Source organism: Taudactylus pleione, unplaced genomic scaffold (assembly GCF_031769625.1).
Source record: "Taudactylus pleione unplaced genomic scaffold, aTauple2 ptg000551l, whole genome shotgun sequence".
In the NCBI taxonomy this organism is placed as follows: domain Eukaryota; kingdom Metazoa; phylum Chordata; class Amphibia; order Anura; family Myobatrachidae; genus Taudactylus; species Taudactylus pleione.
The window spans coordinates 2,892,683-2,911,799 of record NW_028284953.1 but is presented as its reverse complement, the minus strand read 5'-3'; the positions used below and the strand labels follow the sequence as shown (position 1 = coordinate 2,911,799).

The 19,117-nt window shown below is 35.7% G+C and overlaps 14 non-coding genes across 14 annotated transcripts; all 14 read right to left on the bottom strand.

Annotated features, from left to right (window-relative positions):
- Positions 1-1,356: 1,356 nt before the first annotated feature.
- TRNAR-ACG (transfer RNA arginine (anticodon ACG)) lies at positions 1,357-1,429 on the bottom strand. The gene has a single exon. It is a non-coding gene; the product is annotated as a tRNA-Arg (tRNA).
- A 427-nt stretch (positions 1,430-1,856) lies between these two features.
- On the bottom strand, positions 1,857-1,928 carry TRNAH-GUG (transfer RNA histidin (anticodon GUG)). The gene has a single exon. It is a non-coding gene; the product is annotated as a tRNA-His (tRNA).
- A 586-nt stretch (positions 1,929-2,514) lies between these two features.
- Positions 2,515-2,587, bottom strand: TRNAR-ACG (transfer RNA arginine (anticodon ACG)). The gene has a single exon. It is a non-coding gene; the product is annotated as a tRNA-Arg (tRNA).
- A 1,005-nt stretch (positions 2,588-3,592) lies between these two features.
- TRNAH-GUG (transfer RNA histidin (anticodon GUG)) lies at positions 3,593-3,664 on the bottom strand. The gene has a single exon. It is a non-coding gene; the product is annotated as a tRNA-His (tRNA).
- Positions 3,665-4,250: 586 nt separating this feature from the next.
- TRNAR-ACG (transfer RNA arginine (anticodon ACG)) lies at positions 4,251-4,323 on the bottom strand. Its single transcript has one exon. It is a non-coding gene; the product is annotated as a tRNA-Arg (tRNA).
- A 1,661-nt stretch (positions 4,324-5,984) lies between these two features.
- TRNAR-ACG (transfer RNA arginine (anticodon ACG)) lies at positions 5,985-6,057 on the bottom strand. Its single transcript has one exon. It is a non-coding gene; the product is annotated as a tRNA-Arg (tRNA).
- Positions 6,058-6,484: 427 nt separating this feature from the next.
- Positions 6,485-6,556, bottom strand: TRNAH-GUG (transfer RNA histidin (anticodon GUG)). The gene has a single exon. It is a non-coding gene; the product is annotated as a tRNA-His (tRNA).
- A 586-nt stretch (positions 6,557-7,142) lies between these two features.
- On the bottom strand, positions 7,143-7,215 carry TRNAR-ACG (transfer RNA arginine (anticodon ACG)). Its single transcript has one exon. It is a non-coding gene; the product is annotated as a tRNA-Arg (tRNA).
- A 1,662-nt stretch (positions 7,216-8,877) lies between these two features.
- On the bottom strand, positions 8,878-8,950 carry TRNAR-ACG (transfer RNA arginine (anticodon ACG)). The gene has a single exon. It is a non-coding gene; the product is annotated as a tRNA-Arg (tRNA).
- A 3,973-nt stretch (positions 8,951-12,923) lies between these two features.
- TRNAR-ACG (transfer RNA arginine (anticodon ACG)) lies at positions 12,924-12,996 on the bottom strand. The gene has a single exon. It is a non-coding gene; the product is annotated as a tRNA-Arg (tRNA).
- Positions 12,997-13,999: 1,003 nt separating this feature from the next.
- On the bottom strand, positions 14,000-14,071 carry TRNAH-GUG (transfer RNA histidin (anticodon GUG)). Its single transcript has one exon. It is a non-coding gene; the product is annotated as a tRNA-His (tRNA).
- Positions 14,072-15,813: 1,742 nt separating this feature from the next.
- Positions 15,814-15,886, bottom strand: TRNAR-ACG (transfer RNA arginine (anticodon ACG)). The gene has a single exon. It is a non-coding gene; the product is annotated as a tRNA-Arg (tRNA).
- A 1,003-nt stretch (positions 15,887-16,889) lies between these two features.
- On the bottom strand, positions 16,890-16,961 carry TRNAH-GUG (transfer RNA histidin (anticodon GUG)). The gene has a single exon. It is a non-coding gene; the product is annotated as a tRNA-His (tRNA).
- A 1,664-nt stretch (positions 16,962-18,625) lies between these two features.
- On the bottom strand, positions 18,626-18,697 carry TRNAH-GUG (transfer RNA histidin (anticodon GUG)). The gene has a single exon. It is a non-coding gene; the product is annotated as a tRNA-His (tRNA).
- Between the last annotated feature and the right edge of the window lie 420 nt (positions 18,698-19,117).

Below are 19,117 nucleotides of genomic sequence, written 5' to 3'. Positions count from 1 at the left end.
GCTTTATAAAAAGCATTAAACACAAATAGTGCAAGCACCTTCAAAGAATCTGCTTACTTTCTGAAATTTTCTTAAGATTCAGTATTGTGAAAAAATGGATGATTGTGAAACAAAATCAAAATGCTGTGACCCGTTTTCGAAATGGGGTTGCTGCAGCCACAACGCAGAGTACTAACTACTATACAATCACGGCAATATAAGCAAGCCAGGTAGGAGTCGAACCTACAATCTTCTGATCTATAGTCAGACGCGTTATCCATTGCCCACTGTCCCAGGTGTCTTGTAGCAATTGAAGAGTCTTTCCTGTTTTTGAGCCTGTTTTAATGTTTTATGGTTATTGAAGTATATACAGAATCACATTTTGGAAATTGACTGTACACTATCTGCAGGGATTGTTTCCCAAAAATGTTTTAGGTACAATAATCCTTGTGACTGCTACAAGATCTTTAAAAAATGTAATGAACTTACTCAGACAGAGCCCAAACATTCTTCTTTCCTGAATTCTAGAATTTATGTCAAATTCCCAGTCCTTTAGTACAATAATTCACAATTAAATTATTCAAAGCATGTTAAGATAGCTTTATAATAAGCATTAAACACAAATAGTGCAAGCACCTTCAAATAATCTGCTTACTTTCTGAAATTTTCTTAAGATTCAGTATTGTGAAAAAATGGATGATTGAGAAACAAAATCAAAATGCCGTGACCCGGATTCGAACCGGGGTTGCTGCGGCCACAACGGAGAGTACTAACCACTATACGATCACGGCAATTTTAGTGAGCCAGGTAGGAGTAGAACCTACAATCTACAGATCCATAGTCAGACACGTTATCCATCGCCCACTGTCCCAGGTGTCTTGCAGTAATTGAAGTGTCTTTCCTGTTTTTGAGCCTGTTTTCAGAATTTTATGGTTATTGAAGTATATACAGAATCACATTTTGGAAATTGACTGTACCCTATCTGCAGGGATTGCTTCCCAAAAACGTTTTAGGTACAATAATCCTTGTGACTGCTAAAAGATCTTTCAAAAATGTAATGAACTTACTCAGACAGAGCACAAACATTCTTCTTTCCTGAATTCCAGAATTTATGTCAAATTCCCAGTCCTTTAGTAAAATAATTCACAATTAAATTATTCAAAGCATGTTAAGATAGCTTTATAATAAGCATTAAACACAAATAGTGCAAGCACCTTCAAAGAATCTGCTTACTTTCTGAAATTTTCTTAAGATTCAGTATTGTGAAAAAATGGATGATTGAGAAACAAAATCAAAATTTCGTGACCTGTTTTCGAACCGGGGTTGCTGCGGCCACAACGCAGAGTACTAACCACTATGCGATCAAGGCAATATAAACGAGCCAGGTAGGAGTCGAACCTACAATCTTCTGATCCGTAGTCAGACGCGTTATCCATTGCGCCACTGGCCCTCGTGTTTTGTAGTAATTGAAGTGTCTTTCCTGTTTTTGAGCCTATTTTCAGAGTTTTATGGTTATTGAAGTATATACAGAATCACATTTTGGAAATTGACTGTAGACTATCTGCAGGGATTGTTTCCCAAAAACGTTTTAGGTAAAATAATAATTGTGACTGCTAAAAGATATTTCAAAAATGTGATGAACTTACTCAGAAGGAAGCCCAAACATTCTTCTTTCCTGAATTCTAGAATTTATGTCAAATTCCCAGTACTTTAGTACAATAATTCACAATTAAATTATTCAAAGCATGTTAAGATAGCTTTATAATAAGCATTAAACACAAATAGTGCAAGCACCTTCAAAGAATCTGCTTACTTTCTGAAATTTTCTTAAGATTCAGTATTGTGAAAAAATGGATGATTGAGAAACAAAATCAAAATGCCGTGACCCGGATTCGAACCGGGGTTGCTGCGGCCACAACGCAGAGTACTAACCACTATACGATCACGGCAATATAAGCGAGCCAGGTAGGAGTCGAACCTACAATCTACAGATCCATAGTCAGACACGTTATCCATTGCCCACTGTCCCGGGTGTCTTGTAGTAATTGAAGTGTCTTTCCTGTTTTTGAGCCTGTTTTCAGAATTTTATGGTTATTGAAGTATATACAGAATCACATTTTGGTAATTGACTGTACACTATCTGCAGGGATTGTTTCCCAAAAACGTTTTAGGTAAAATAATCCTTGTGACTGCTAAAAGATATTTAAAAAATGTGATGAACTTACTCAGACAGAGCCCAAACATTCTTCTTTCCTGAATTCCAGAATTTATGTCAAATTCCCAGTCCTTTAGTACAATAATTCACAATTAAATTATTCAAAGCATGTTAAGATAGCTTTATAATAAGCATTAAACACAAATAGTGCAAGCACCTTCAAAGAATCTGCTTACTTTCTGAAATTTTCTTAAGATTCAGTATTGTGAAAAAATGGATGATTGTGAAACAAAATCAAAATGCTGTGACCCGTTTTCGAAATAGGGTTGCTGCAGCCACAACGCAGAGTACTAACTACTATACAATCACGGCAATTTAAGCGAGCCAGGTAGGAGTCGAACCTACAATCTTCTGATCCGTAGTCAGACGCGTTATCCATTGCGCCACTGGCCCTCATGTTTTCTAGTAATTGAAGTGTCTTTCCTGTTTTTGAGCCTTTTTTCAGAGTTTTATTGTTATTGAAGTATATACAGAATCACATTTTGGAAATTGACTGTACACTATCTGCAGGGATTGTTTCCCAAAAACGTTTTAGGTAAAATAATCCTTGTGACTGCTAAAAGATCTTTGAAAAATGTGATGAACTTACTCAGACAGAGCCCAAACATTCTTCTTTCCTGAATTCCAGAATTTATGTCAAATTCCCAGTCCTTTAGTACAATAATTCACAATTAAATTATTCAAAGCATGTTAAGATAGCTTTATAATAAGCGTTAAACACAAATAGTGCAAGCACCTTCAAAGAATCTGCTTACTTTCTGAAATTTTCTTAAGATTCAGTATTGTGAAAAAATGGATGATTGTGAAACAAAATCAAAATGCTGTGACCCATTTTCGAAATGGGGTTGCTGCAGCCACAACACAGAGTACTAACTATTATACAATCACGGCAATTTATGCGAATCAGGTAGGAGTCGAACCTACAAACTTATGATCCATAGTCAGACACGTTATCCATTGCGCCACTGGCCCAGGTGCGCTGTAGTAATTGAAGTGTCTTTCCTGTTTTTGAGCCTGTTTTCAGAATTTTATGGTTATTGAAGTATATACAGAATCACATTTTGGTAATTGACTGTACACTATCTGCAGGGATTGTTTCCCAAAAACGTTTTAGGTAAAATAATCCTTGTGACTGCTGAAAGATCTTTAAAAAATGTGATGAACTTACTCAGACAGAGCCCAAACATTCTTCTTTCCTGAATTCCAGAATTTATGTCAAATTCCCAGTCCTTTAGTACAATAATTCACAGTTAAATTATTCAAAGCATGTTAAGATAGCTTTATAATAAGCATTAAACACAAATAGTGCAAGCACCTTCAAAGAATCTGCTTACTTTCTGAAATTTTCTTAAGATTCAGTATTGTGAAAAAATGGATGATTGAGAAACAAAATCAAAATGCCGTGACCCGGATTCGAACCGGGGTTGCTGCGGCCACAACGCAGAGTACTAACCACTATACGATCACGGCAATTTTAGTGAGCCAGGTAGGAGTAGAACCTACAATCTACAGATCCATAGTCAGACACGTTATCCATTGCCCACTGTCCCGGGTGTCTTGTAGTAATTGAAGTGTCTTTCCTGTTTTTGAGCCTGTTTTCAGAATTTCATGGTTATTGAAGTATATACAGAATCACATTTTGGTAATTGACTGTACACTATCTGCAGGGATTGTTTCCCAAAAACGTTTTAGGTAAAATAATCCTTGTGACTGCTAAAAGATATTTAAAAAATGTGATGAACTTACTCAGACAGAGCCCAAACATTCTTCTTTCCTGAATTCCAGAATTTATGTCAAATTCCCAGTCCTTTAGTACAATAATTCACAATTAAATTATTCAAAGCATGTTAAGATAGCTTTATAATAAGCGTTAAACACAAATAGTGCAAGCACCTTCAAAGAATCTGCTTACTTTCTGAAATTTTCTTAAGATTCAGTATTGTGAAAAAATGGATGATTGTGAAACAAAATCAAAAAGCTGTGACCCGTTTTTGAAATGGGGTTGCTGCAGCCACAACGCAGAGTACTAACTACTATACAATCACGGCAATTTAAGCGAGCCAGGTAGGAGTCGAACCTACAATCTTCTGATCCGTAGTCAGACGCATTATCCATTGCGCCACTGGCCCACGTGTTTTGTAGTAATTGAAGTGTCTTTCCTGTTTTTGAGCCTTTTTTCAGAGTTTTATGGTTATTGAAGTATATACAGAATCACATTTTGGAAATTGACTGTACACTATCTGCAGGGATTGCTTCCCAAAAACGCTTTAGGTAAAATAATCCTTGTGACTGCTAAAAAATCTTTAAAAAATGTGATGAACTTACTCAGACAGAGCCCAAACATTCTTCTTTCCTGAATTCCAGAATTTATGTCAAATTCCCATTCCTTTAGTACAATAATTCACAATTAAATTATTCAAAGCATGTTAAGATAGCTTTATAATAAGCATTAAACACAAATAGTGCAAGCACCTTCAAAGAATCTGCTTACTTTCTGAAATTTTCTTAAGATTCAGTATTGTGAAAAAATGGATGATTGTGAAACAAAATCAAAATGCTGTGACCCGTTTTCGAAATGGGGTTGCTGCAGCCACAACGCAGAGTACTAACTACTATACAATCACGGCAATATAAGCAAGCCAGGTAGGAGTCGAACCTACAATCTTCTGATCTATAGTCAGACGCGTTATCCATTGCCCACTGTCCCAGGTGTCTTGTAGCAATTGAAGAGTCTTTCCTGTTTTTGAGCCTGTTTTAATGTTTTATGGTTATTGAAGTATATACAGAATCACATTTTGGAAATTGACTGTACACTATCTGCAGGGATTGTTTCCCAAAAATGTTTTAGGTACAATAATCCTTGTGACTGCTACAAGATCTTTAAAAAATGTGATGAACTTACTCAGACAGAGCCCAAACATTCTTCTTTCCTGAATTCTAGAATTTATGTCAAATTCCCAGTCCTTTAGTAAAATAATTCACAATTAAATTATTCAAAGCATGTTAAGATAGCTTTATAATAAGCATTAAACACAAATAGTGCAAGCACCTTCAAAGAATCTGCTTACTTTCTGAAATTTTCTTAAGATTCAGTATTGTGAAAAAATGGATGATTGAGAAACAAAATCAAAATGCCGTGACCCGGATTCGAACCGGGGTTGCTGCGGCCACAACGCAGAGTACTAACCACTATATGATCACGGCAATTTTAGTGAGCCAGGTAGGAGTAGAACCTACAATCTACAGATCCATAGTCAGACACATTATCCATTGCCCACTGTCCCAGGTGTCTTGTAGTAATTGAAGTGTCTTTCCTGTTTTTGAGCCTGTTTTCAGAATTTTATGGTTATTGAAGTATATACAGAATCACATTTTGGAAATTGACTGTACCCTATCTGCAGGGATTGCTTCCCAAAAACGTTTTAGGTACAATAATCCTTGTGACTGCTAAAAGATCTTTCAAAAATGTAATGAACTTACTCAGACAGAGCACAAACATTCTTCTTTCCTGAATTCCAGAATTTATGTCAAATTCCCAGTCCTTTAGTAAAATAATTCACAATTAAATTATTCAAAGCATGTTAAGATAGCTTTATAATAAGCATTAAACACAAATAGTGCAAGCACCTTCAAAGAATCTGCTTACTTTCTGAAATTTTCTTAAGATTCAGTATTGTGAAAAAATGGATGATTGAGAAACAAAATCAAAATTTCGTGACCTGTTTTCGAACCGGGGTTGCTGCGGCCACAACGCAGAGTACTAACCACTATGCGATCAAGGCAATATAAACGAGCCAGGTAGGAGTCGAACCTACAATCTTCTGATCCGTAGTCAGACGCGTTATCCATTGCGCCACTGGCCCTCGTGTTTTGTAGTAATTGAAGTGTCTTTCCTGTTTTTGAGCCTATTTTCAGAGTTTTATGGTTATTGAAGTATATACAGAATCACATTTTGGAAATTGACTGTAGACTATCTGCAGGGATTGCTTCCCAAAAACGTTTTAGGTAAAATAATAATTGTGACTGCTAAAAGATATTTCAAAAATGTGATGAACTTACTCAGAAGGAAGCCCAAACATTCTTCTTTCCTGAATTCTAGAATTTATGTCAAATTCCCAGTACTTTAGTACAATAATTCACAATTAAATTATTCAAAGCATGTTAAGATAGCTTTATAATAAGCATTAATCACAAATAGTGCAAGCACCTTCAAAGAATCTGCTTACTTTCTGAAATTTTCTTAAGATTCAGTATTGTGAAAAAATGGATGATTGAGAAACAAAATCAAAATGCCGTGACCCGGATTCGAACCGGGGTTGCTGCGGCCACAACGCAGAGTACTAACCACTATACGATCACGGCAATATAAGCGAGCCAGGTAGGAGTCGAACCTACAATCTACAGATCCATAGTCAGACACGTTATCCATTGCCCACTGTCCAGGGTGTCTTGTAGTAATTGAAGTGTCTTTCCTGTTTTTGAGCCTGTTTTCAGAATTTTTTGGTTATTGAAGTATATACAGAATCACATTTTGGTAATTGACTGTACACTATCTGCAGGGATTGTTTCCCAAAAACGTTTTAGGTAAAATAATCCTTGTGACTGCTAAAAGATATTTAAAAAATGTGATGAACTTACTCAGACAGAGCCCAAACATTCTTCTTTCCTGAATTCCAGAATTTATGTCAAATTCCCAGTCCTTTAGTACAATAATTCACAATTAAATTATTCAAAGCATGTTAAGATAGCTTTATAATAAGCGTTAAACACAAATAGTGCAAGCACCTTCAAAGAATCTGCTTACTTTCTGAAATTTTCTTAAGATTCAGTATTGTGAAAAAATGGATGATTGTGAAACAAAATCAAAATGCTGTGACCCGTTTTCGAAATAGGGTTGCTGCAGCCACAACGCAGAGTACTAACTACTACAAAATCACGGCAATTTAAGCGAGCCAGGTAGGAGTCGAACCTACAATCTTCTGATCCGTAGTCAGACGCGTTATCCATTGCGCCACTGGCCCTCATGTTTTCTAGTAATTGAAGTGTCTTTCCTGTTTTTGAGCCTTTTTTCAGAGTTTTATTGTTATTGAAGTATATACAGAATCACATTTTGGAAATTGACTGTACACTATCTGCAGGGATTGTTTCCCAAAAACGTTTTAGGTAAAATAATCCTTGTGACTGCTAAAAGATCTTTGAAAAATGTGATGAACTTACTCAGACAGAGCCCAAACATTCTTCTTTCCTGAATTCCAGAATTTATGTCAAATTCCCAGTCCTTTAGTACAATAATTCACAATTAAATTATTCAAAGCATGTTAAGATAGCTTTATAATAAGCGTTAAACACAAATAGTGCAAGCACCTTCAAAGAATCTGCTTACTTTCTGAAATTTTCATAAGATTCAGTATTGTGAAAAAATGGATGATTGTGAAACAAAATCAAAATGCTGTGACCCATTTTCGAAATGGGGTTGCTGCAGCCACAACACAGAGTACTAACTATTATACAATCACGGCAATTTACGCGAATCAGGTAGGAGTTGAACCTACAAACTTATGATCCATAGTCAGACACGTTATCCATTGCGCCACTGGCCCAGGTGCGCTGTAGTAATTGAAGTGTCTTTCCTGTTTTTGAGCCTGTTTTCAGAATTTTATGGTTATTGAAGTATATACAGAATCACATTTTGGTAATTGACTGTACACTATCTGCAGGGATTGTTTCCCAAAAACGTTTTAGGTAAAATAATCCTTGTGACTGCTGAAAGATCTTTAAAAAATGTGATGAACTTACTCAGACAGAGCCCAAACATTCTTCTTTCCTGAATTCCAGAATTTATGTCAAATTCCCAGTCCTTTAGTACAATAATTCACAGTTAAATTATTCAAAGCATGTTAAGATAGCTTTATAATAAGCATTAAACACAAATAGTGCAAGCACCTTCAAAGAATCTGCTTACTTTCTGAAATTTTCTTAAGATTCAGTATTGTGAAAAAATGGATGATTGAGAAACAAAATCAAAATGCCGTGACACGGATTCGAACCGGGGTTGCTGCGGCCACAACACAGAGTACTAACCTCTATACGATCATGACAATTTAAGTGAGCTAGGTAGGAGTCGCACCTACAATCTTTTGATCTATAGTCAGACGCGTTATCCATTGCCCACTGTCCCAGGTGTCTTGTAGCAATTGAAGAGTCTTTCCTGTTTTTGAGCCAGTTTTGGAGTTTTATGGTTATTGAAGTATATACAGAATCACATTTTGGAAATTGACTGTACACTATCTGCAGGGATTGTTTCCCAAAAATGTTTTAGGTAAAATAATCCTTGTGACTGCTAAAAGATCTTTAAAAAATGTGATGAACTTACTCAGACAGAGCCCAAACATTCTTCTTTCCTGAATTCCAGAATTTATGTCAAATTCCAAGTCCTTTAGTACAATAATTCACAATTAAATTATTCAAAGCATGTTAAGATAGCTTTATAATAAGCATTAAACACAAATAGTGCAAGCACCTTCAAAGAATCTGCTTACTTTCTGAAATTTTCTTAAGATTCAGTATTGTGAAAAAATGGATGATTGTGAAACAAAATCAAAATGCTGTGACCCGTTTTTGAAATGGGGTTGCTGCAGCCACAACGCAGAGTACTAACTACTATACAATCACGGCAATTTAAGCGAGCCAGGTAGGAGTCGAACCTACAATCTTCTGATCCGTAGTCAGACGCGTTATCCATTGCGCCACTGGCCCACGTGTTTTGTAGTAATTGAAGTGTGTTTCCTGTTTTTGAGCCTTTTTTCAGAGTTTTAAGGTTATTGAAGTATATACAGAATCACATTTTGGAAATTGACTGTACACTATCTGCAGGGATTGCTTCCCAAAAACGTTTTAGGTAAAATAATCCTTGTGACTGCTAAAAGATCTTTAAAAAATGTGATGAACTTACTCAGACAGAGCCCAAACATTCTTCTTTCCTGAATTCCAGAATTTATGTCAAATTCCCAGTCCTTTAGTACAATAATTCACAATTAAATTATTCAAAGCATGTTAAGATAGCTTTATAATAAGCATTAAACACAAATAGTGCAAGCACCTTCAAAGAATCTGCTTACTTTCTGAAATTTTCTTAAGATTCATTATTGTGAAAAAATGGATGATTGTGAAACAAAATCAAAATGCTGTGACCCGTTTTCGAAATGGGGTTGCTGCAGCCACAACTCAGAGTACTAACTACTATACAATCACGGCAATTTAAGCGAGCCAGGTAGGAGTCGAACCTACAATCTTCTGATCTATAGTCAGACGCGTTATCTATTGCCCACTGTCCCAGGTGTCTTGTAGCAATTGAAGAGTCTTTCCTGTTTTTGAGCCTGTTTTAAAGTTTTATGGTTATTGAAGTATATACAGAATCACATTTTGGAAATTGACTGTACACTATCTGCAGGGATTGTTTCCCAAAAATGTTTTAGGTACAATAATCCTTGTGACTGCTACAAGATCTTTAAAAAATGTAATGAACTTACTCAGACAGAGCCCAAACATTTTTCTTTCCTGAATTCTAGAATTTATGTCAAATTCCCAGTCCTTTAGTAAAATAATTCACAATTAAATTATTCAAAGCATGTTAAGATAGCTTTATAATAAGCATTAAACACAAATAGTGCAAGCACCTTCAAAGAATCTGCTTACTTTCTGAAATTTTCTTAAGATTCAGTATTGTGAAAAAATGGATGATTGAGAAACAAAATCAAAATGCCGTGACCCGGATTCGAACCGGGGTTGCTGCGGCCACAACGCAGAGTACTAACCACTATACGATCACGTCAATTTAAGCAAGCCAGGTAGGAGTCGAACCTACAAACTTATGATCCGTACTCAGACACGTTATCCATTGCGCCACTGGCCCAGGTGCCCTGTAGTAATTGAAGTGTCTTTCCTGTTTTTGAGCCAGTTTTGGAGTTTTATGGTTATTGAAGTATATACAGAATCACATTTTGGAAATTGACTGTACACTATCTGCAGGGATTGTTACCCAAAAACGTTTTAGGTAAAATAATCCTTGTGACTGCTAAAAGATCTTTAAAAAATGTGATGAACTTACTCAGACAGAGCCCAAACATTCTTCTTTCCTGAATTCCAGAATTTATGTCAAATTCCCAGTCCTTTAGTACAATAATTCACAATTAAATTATTCAAAGCATGTTAAGATAGCTTTATAATAAGCATTAAACACAAATAGTGAAAGCACCTTCAAAGAATCTGCTTACTTTCTGAAATTTTCTTAAGATTCAGTATTGTGAAAAAATGGATGATTGTGAAACAAAATCAAAATGCTGTGACCCGTTTTTGAAATGGGGTTGCTGCAGCCACAACGCAGAGTACTAACTACTATACAATCACGGCAATTTAAGCGAGCCAGGTAGGAGTCGAACCTACAATCTTCTGATCCGTAGTAAGACGCATTATCCATTGCGCCACTGGCCCACGTGTTTTGAAGTAATTGAAGTGTCTTTCCTGTTTTTGAGCCTTTTTTCAGAGTTTTATGGTTATTGAAGTATATACAGAATCACATTTTGGAAATTGACTGTACACTATCTGCAGGGATTGCTTCCCAAAAACGTTTTAGGTAAAATAATCCTTGTGACTGCTAAAAGATCTTTAAAAAATGTGATGAACTTACTCAGACAGAGCCCAAACATTCTTCTTTCCTGAATTCCAGAATTTATGTCAAATTCCCAGTCCTTTAGTACAATAATTCACAATTAAATTATTCAAAGCATGTTAAGATAGCTTTATAATAAGCATTAAACACAAATAGTGCAAGCACCTTCAAAGAATCTGCTTACTTTCTGAAATTTTCTTAAGATTCAGTATTGTGAAAAAATGGATGATTGTGAAACAAAATCAAAATGCTGTGATCCGTTTTCGAAATGGGATGGCTGCAGCCACAACGCAGAGTACTAACTACTATACAATCACGGCAATATAAGCAAGGCAGGTAGGAGTCGAACCTACAATCTTCTGATCTATAGTCAGACGCGTTATCCATTGTCCACTGTCCCAGGTGTCTTGTAGCAATTGAAGAGTCTTTCCTGTTTTTGAGCCTGTTTTAATGTTTTATGGTTATTGAAGTATATACAGAATGACATTTTGGAAATTGACTGTACACTATCTGCAGGGATTGTTTCCCAAAAATGTTTTAGGTACAATAATTCTTGTGACTGCTACAAGATCTTTAAAAAATGTAATGAACTTACTCAGACAGAGCCCAAACATTCTTCTTTCCTGAATTCTAGAATTTATGTCAAATTCCCAGTCCTTTAGTAAAATAATTCACAATTAAATTATTCAAAGCATGTTAAGATAGCTTTATAATAAGCATTAAACACAAATAGTGCAAGCACCTTCAAAGAATCTGCTTACTTTCTGAAATTTTCTTAAGATTCAGTATTGTGAAAAAATGGATGATTGAGAAACAAAATCAAAATGCCGTGACCCGGATTCGAACAGGGGTTGCTGCGGCCACAACGCAGAGTACTAACCACTATACGATCACGGCAATTTTAGTGAACCAGGTAGGAGTAGAACCTACAAACTTATGATCCATAGTCAGACACGTTATCCATTGCGCCACTGGCCCAGGTGCGCTGTAGTGATTTAAGTGTCTTTCCTGTTTTTGAGCCAGTTTTGGAGTTTTATGGTTATTGAAGTATATACAGAATCACATTTTGGAAATTGACTGTACACTATCTGCAGGGATTGTTTCCCAAAAACGTTTTAGGTACAATAATCCTTGTGACTGCTAAAAGATCTTTCAAAAATGTAATGAACTTACTCAGACAGAGCCCAAACATTCTTCTTTCCTGAATTCCAGAATTTATGTCAAATTCCCAGTCCTTTAGTACAATAATTCACAATTAAATTATTCAAAGCATGTTAAGATAGCTTTATAATAAGCATTAAACACAAATAGTGCAAGCACCTTCAAAGAATCTGCTTACTTTCTGAAATTTTCTTAAGATTCAGTATTGTGAAAAAATGGATGATTGTGTAACAAAATCAAAATGCTGTGACCCGTTTTTGAACCGGGGTTGCTGCGGCCACAACGCAGGGTACTAACCACTATACGATCACATCAATTTAAGCGAGCCAGGTAGGAGTCGAACCTACAAACTTATGATCCGTAGTCAGACACGTTATCCATTGCACCACTGGCCCAGGTGCCCTGTAGTAATTGAAGTGTCTTTCCTGTTTTTGAGCCAGTTTTGGAGTTTTATGGTTATTGAAGTATATACAGAATCACATTTTGGAAATTGACTGTACACTATCTGCAGGGATTGTTTCCCAAAAACGTTTTAGGTAAAATAATCCTTGTGACTGCTAAAAGATCTTTAAAAAATGTGATGAACTTACTCAGACAGAGCCCAAACATTCTTCTTTCCTGAATTCCAGAATTGATGTCAAATTCCCAGTCCTTTAGTACAATAATTCACAATTAAATTATTCAAAGCATGTTAAGATAGCATTATAATAAGCATTAAACACAAATAGTACAAGCACCTTCAAAGAATCTGCTTACTTTCTGAAATTTTCTTAAGATTCAGTATTGTGAAAAAATGGATGATTGTGAAACAAAATCAAAATGCTGTGACCCGTTTTCGAAATGGGGTTGCTGCAGCCACAACGCAGAGTACTAACTACTATACAATCACGGCAATTTAAGCGAGCCAGGTAGGAGTCGAACCTACAATCTTCTGATCCGTAGTCAGACGCGTTATCCATTGCGCCACTGGCCCATGTATTTTGTAGTAATTGAAGTGTCTTTCCTGTTTTTGAGCCTTTTTTCAGAGTTTTATTGTTATTGAAGTATATACAGAATCACATTTTGGAAATTGACTGTACACTATCTGCAGGGATTGTTTCCCAAAAACCTTTTAAGTAAAATAATCCTTGTGACTGCTAAAAGATCTTTAAAAAATGTGATGAACTTACTCAGACAGAGCCCAAACATTCTTCTTTCCTGAATTCCAGAATTTATGTCAAATTCCCAGTCCTTTAGTACAATAATTCACAATTAAATTATTCAAAGCATGTTAAGATAGCTTTATAATAAGCATTAAACACAAATAGTGCAAGCACCTTCAAAGAATCTGCTTACTTTCTGAAATTTTCTTAAGATTCAGTATTGTGAAAAAATGGATGATTGTGAAACAAAATCAAAATGCTGTGACCCATTTTCGAAATGGGGTTGCTGCAGCCACAACGCAGAGTACTAACCTCTATACGATCATGACAATTTAAGTGAGCTAGGTAGGAGTCGAACCTACAATCTTCTGATCTATAGTCAGACGCATTATCCATTGCCCACTGTCCCAGGTGTCTTGTAGCAATTGAAGAGTCTTTCCTGTTTTTGAGCCTGTTTTAAAGTTTTATGGTCATTGAAGTATATACAGAATCACATTTTGGAAATTGACTGTACACTATCTGCAGGGATTGTTACCCAAAAATGTTTTAGGTACAATAATCCTTGTGACTGCTAAAAGATCTTTAAAAAATGTAATGAACTTACTCAGACAGAGCCCAAACATTTTTCTTTCCTGAATTCTAGAATTTATGTCAAATTCCTAGTCCTTTAGTAAAATAATTCACAATTAAATTATTCAAAGCATGTTAAGATAGCTTTATAATAAGCATTAAACACAAATAGTGCAAGCACCTTCAAAGAATCTGCTTACTTTCTGAAATTTTCTTAAGATTCAGTATTGTGAAAAAATGGATGATTGAGAAACAAAATCAAAATGCCGTGACCCGGATTCGATCCGGGGTTGCTGCGGCCACAACGCAGAGTACTAACCACTATACGATCACGGCAATTTTAGTGAGCCAGGTAGAAGTAGAACCTACAATCTACAGATCCATAGTCAGACACGTTATCCATTGCCCACTGTCCCGGGGGTCTTGTAGTAATTGAAGTGTCTTTCCTGTTTTTGAGCCTGTTTTCAGAATTTTATGGTTATTGAAGTATATACAGAATCACATTTTGGAAATTGACTGTACACTATCTGCAGGGATTGTTTCCCAAAAACGTTTTAGGTAAAATAATCCTAGTGACTGCTAAAAGATCTTTAAAAAATGTGATGAACTTACTCTGACAGAGCCCAAACATTCTTCTTTCCTGAATTCTAGAATTTATGTCAAATTCCAAGTACTTTAGTACAATAATTCACAATTAAATTGTTCAAAGCATGTTAAGATAGCTTTATAATAAGCATTAAACACAAATAGTGCAAGCACCTTCAAAGAATCTGCTTACTTTCTGAAATTTTCTTAAGATTCAGTATTGTGAAAAAATGGATGATTGAGAAACAAAATCAAAATGCCGTGACTCGGATTCGAACCGGGGTTGCTGTGGCCACAACACAGAGTACTAACCACTATACGATCACGGCAATTTAAGCGAGCCAGGTAGGAGTCGAACCTACAAACTTATGATCCATGGTCAGACACGTTATCCATTGCGCCACTGGCCCAGGTGCCCTGTAGTAATTGAAGTGTCTTTCCTGTTTTTGAGCCTGTTTTAAAGTTTTATGGTTATTGAAGTATATACAGAATCACATTTTGGATATTGACTGTACACTATCTGCAGGGATTGATTCCCAAAAACGTTTTAGGTACAATAATCCTTGTGACTGCTAAAAGATCTTTCAAAAATGTAATGAACTTACTCAGACAGAGCACAAACATTCTTCTTTCCTGAATTCCAGAATTTATGTCAAATTCCCAATCCTTTAGTAAAATAATTCACAATTAAATTATTCAAAGCATGTTAAGATAGCTTTATAATAATCATTAAACACAAATAGTGCAAGCACCTTCAAAGAATCTGCTTACTTTCTGAAATTTTTTTAAGATTCAGTATTGTGAAAAAATGGATGATTGTGAAACAAAATCAAAATGCTGTGACAAGTTTTCGAACCAGGGTTGCTGCGTCCACAATGCAGAGTACTAACCACTATACGATCACATCAATTTAAGCGAGCCAGGTAGGAGTCAAACCTACAAACTTATGATCCGTAGTCAGACACGTTATCCATTGCACCACTGGCCCAGGTACCCTGTACTAATTGAAGTGTCTTTCCTGTTTTTGAGCCAGTTTTGGAGTTTTATGGTTATTGAAGTATATACAGAATCACATTTTGGAAATTGACTGTACACTATCTGCAGGGATTGTTTCCCAAAAACGTTTTAGGTAAAATAATAATTGTGACTGCTAAAAGATCTTTAAAAAATGTGATGAACTTACTCAGACAGAGCCCAAACATTCTTCTTTCCTGAATTCCAGAATTTATGTCAAATTCCCAGTCCTTTAGTTCAATAATTCACAATTAAATTATTCAAAGCATGTTAAGATAGCATTATAATAAGCATTAAACACAAATAGTGCAAGCACCTTCAAAGAATCTGCTTACTTTCTGAAATTTTCTTAAGATTCAGTATTGTGAAAAAATGGATGATTGTGAAACAAAATCAAAATGCTGTGACCCGTTTTCGAAATGGGGTTGCTGCAGCCACAACGCAGAGTACTAACTACTATACAATCACGGCAATTTAAGCGAGCCAGGTAGGAGTCGAACCTACAATCTTCTGATCCGTAGTCAGACGCGTTATCCATTGCGCCACTGGCCCACGTGTTTTGTAGTAATTGAAGTGTCTTTCCTGTTTTTGAGCCTTTTTTCAGAGTTTTATTGTTATTGAAGTATATACAGAATCACATTTTGGAAATTGACTGTACACTATCTGCAGGGATTGTTTCCCAAAAACCTTTTAAGTAAAATAATCCTTGTGACTGCTAAAAGATCTTTAAAAAATGTGATGAACTTACTCAGACAGAGCCCAAACATTCTTCTTTCCTGAATTCCAGAATTTATGTCAAATTCCCAGTCCTTTAGTACAATAATTCACAATTAAATTATTCAAAGCATGTTAAGATAGCTTTATAATAAGCATTAAACACAAATAGTGCAAGCAACTTCAAAGAATCTGCTTACTTTCTGAAATTTTCTTAAGATTCAGTATTGTGAAAAAATGGATGATTGTGAAACAAAATCAAAATGCTGTGACCCATTTTCGAAATGGGGTTGCTGCAGCCACAACGCAGAGTACTAACCTCTATACGATCATGACAATTTAAGTGAGCTAGTTAGGAGTCGAACCTACAATCTTCTGATCTATAGTCAGACGCATTATCCATTGCCCACTGTCCCAGGTGTCTTGTAGCAATTGAAGAGTCTTTCCTGTTTTTGAGCCTGTTTTAAAGTTTTATGGTCATTGAAGTATATACAGAATCACATTTTGGAAATTGACTGTACACTATCTGCAGGGATTGTTACCCAAAAATGTTTTAGGTACAATAATCCTTGTGACTGCAAAAAGATCTTTAAAAAATGTAATGAACTTACTCAGACAGAGCCCAAACATTTTTCTTTCCTGAATTCTAGAATTTATGTCAAATTCCTAGTCCTTTAATAAAATAATTCACAATTAAAGTATTCAAAGCATGTTAAGATAGCTTTATAATAAGCATTAAACACAAATAGTGCAAGCACCTTCAAAGAATCTGCTTACTTTCTGAAATTTTCTTAAGATTCAGTATTGTGAAAAAATGGATGATTGAGAAACAAAATCAAAATGCCGTGACCCGGATTCGAACCGGGGTTGCTGCGGCCACAACGCAGAGTACTAACCACTATACGATCACGGCAATTTTAGTGAGCCAGGTAGAAGTAGAACCTACAATCTACAGATCCATAGTCAGACACGTTATCCATTGCCCACTGTCCCGGGGGTCTTGTAGTAATTGAAGTGTCTTTCCTGTTTTTGAGCCTGTTTTCAGAATTTTATGGTTATTGAAGTATATACAGAATCACATTTTGGAAATTGACTGTACACTATCTGCAGGGATTGTTTCCCAAAAACGTTTTAGGTAAAATAATCCTAGTGACTGCTAAAAGATCTTTAAAAAATGTGATGAACTTACTGTGACAGAGTCCAAACATTCTTCTTTCCTGAATTCTAGAATTTATGTCAAATTCCAAGTACTTTAGTACAATAATTCACAATTAAATTATTCAAAGCATGTTAAGATAGCTTTATAATAAGCATTAAACACAAATAATGCAAGCACCTTCAAAGAATCTGCTTACTTTCTGAAATTTTCTTAAGATTCAGTATTGTGAAAAAATGGATGATTGTGAAACAAAATCAAAATGCTGTGACAAGTTTTCGAACCATGGTTGCTGCGGCCACAACGCAGAGTACTAACCACTATACGATCACATCAATTTAAGCGAGCCAGGTAGGAGTCAAACCTACAAACTTATGATCCGTAGTCAGACACGTTATCCATTGCACCAGTGGCCCAGGTGCCCTGTAGTAATTGAAGTGTCTTTCCTGTTTTTGAGCCTGTTTTAAAGTTCTATGGTTATTGAAGTATATACAGAATCACATTTTGGAAATTGACTGTACACTATCTGCAGGGATTGATTCCCAAAAACGTTTTAGGTACAATAATCCTTGTGACTGCTAAAAGATCTTTCAAAAATGTAATGAACTTACTCAGACAGAGCACAAACATTCTTCTTTCCTGAATTCCAGAATTTATGTCAAATTCCCAGTCCTTTAGTAAAATAATTCACAATTAAATTATTCAAAGCATGTTAAGATAGCTTTATAATAATCATTAAACACAAATAGTGCAAGCACCTTCAAAGAATCTGCTTACTTTCTGAAATTTTCTTAAGATTCATTATTGTGAAAAAATGGATGATTGAGAAACAAAATCAAAATGCCGTGACCTGTTTTCGAACCTGGGTTGCTGCGGCCACAACGCAGAGTACTAACCACTATGCGATCAAGGCAATATAAGCGAGCCAGGTAGGAGTCGAACCTACAATCTTCTGATCTGTAGTCAGACACGTTATCCATTGAGCCATTGGCCCACATGTTTTGTAGCAATTGAAGTGTCTTTCCTGTTTTTGAGCCTATTTTCAGAGTTTTATGGTTATTGAAGTATATACAGAATCACATTTTGGAAATTGACTGTAGACTATCTGCAGGGATTGTTTCCCAAAAACGTTTTAGGTAAAATAATAATTGTGACTGCTAAAAGATATTTCAAAAATGTGATGAACTTACTCAGAAGGAAGCCCAAACATTCTTCTTTCCTGAATTCTAGAATTTATGTCAAATTCCCAGTACTTTAGTACAATAATTCACAATTAAATTATTCAAAGCATGTTAAGATAGCTTTATAATAAGCATTAAACACAAATAGTGCAAGCACCTTCAAAGAATCTGCTTACTTTCTGAAATTTTCTTAAGATTCAGTATTGTGAAAAAATGGATGATTGAGAAACAAAATCAAAATGCCGTGACCCGGATTCGAACCGGGGTTGCTGCGGCCACAACACAGAGTACTAACCACTATACGATCACGGCAATTTAAGCAAGCCAGGTAGGAGTCGAACCAACAATCTACAGATCCATAGTCAGACACGTTATCCATTGCCCACTGTCCCGGGTGTCTTGTAGTAATTGAAGTGTCTTTCCTGTTTTTGAGCCTGTTTTCAGAATTTTATGGTTATTGAAGTATATAAAGAATCACATTTTGGAAATTGACTGTACACTATCTGCAGGGATTGATTCCCAAAAACGTTTTAGGTACAATAATCCTTGTGACTGCTAAAATATCTTTCAAAAATGTAATGAACTTACTCAGACAGAGCACAAACATTCTTCTTTCCTGAATTCCAGAATTTATGTCAAATTCCCAGTCCTTTAGTACAATAATTCACAATTAAATTATTCAAAGCATGTTAAGATAGCTATATAATAAGCATTAAACACAAATAGTGCAAG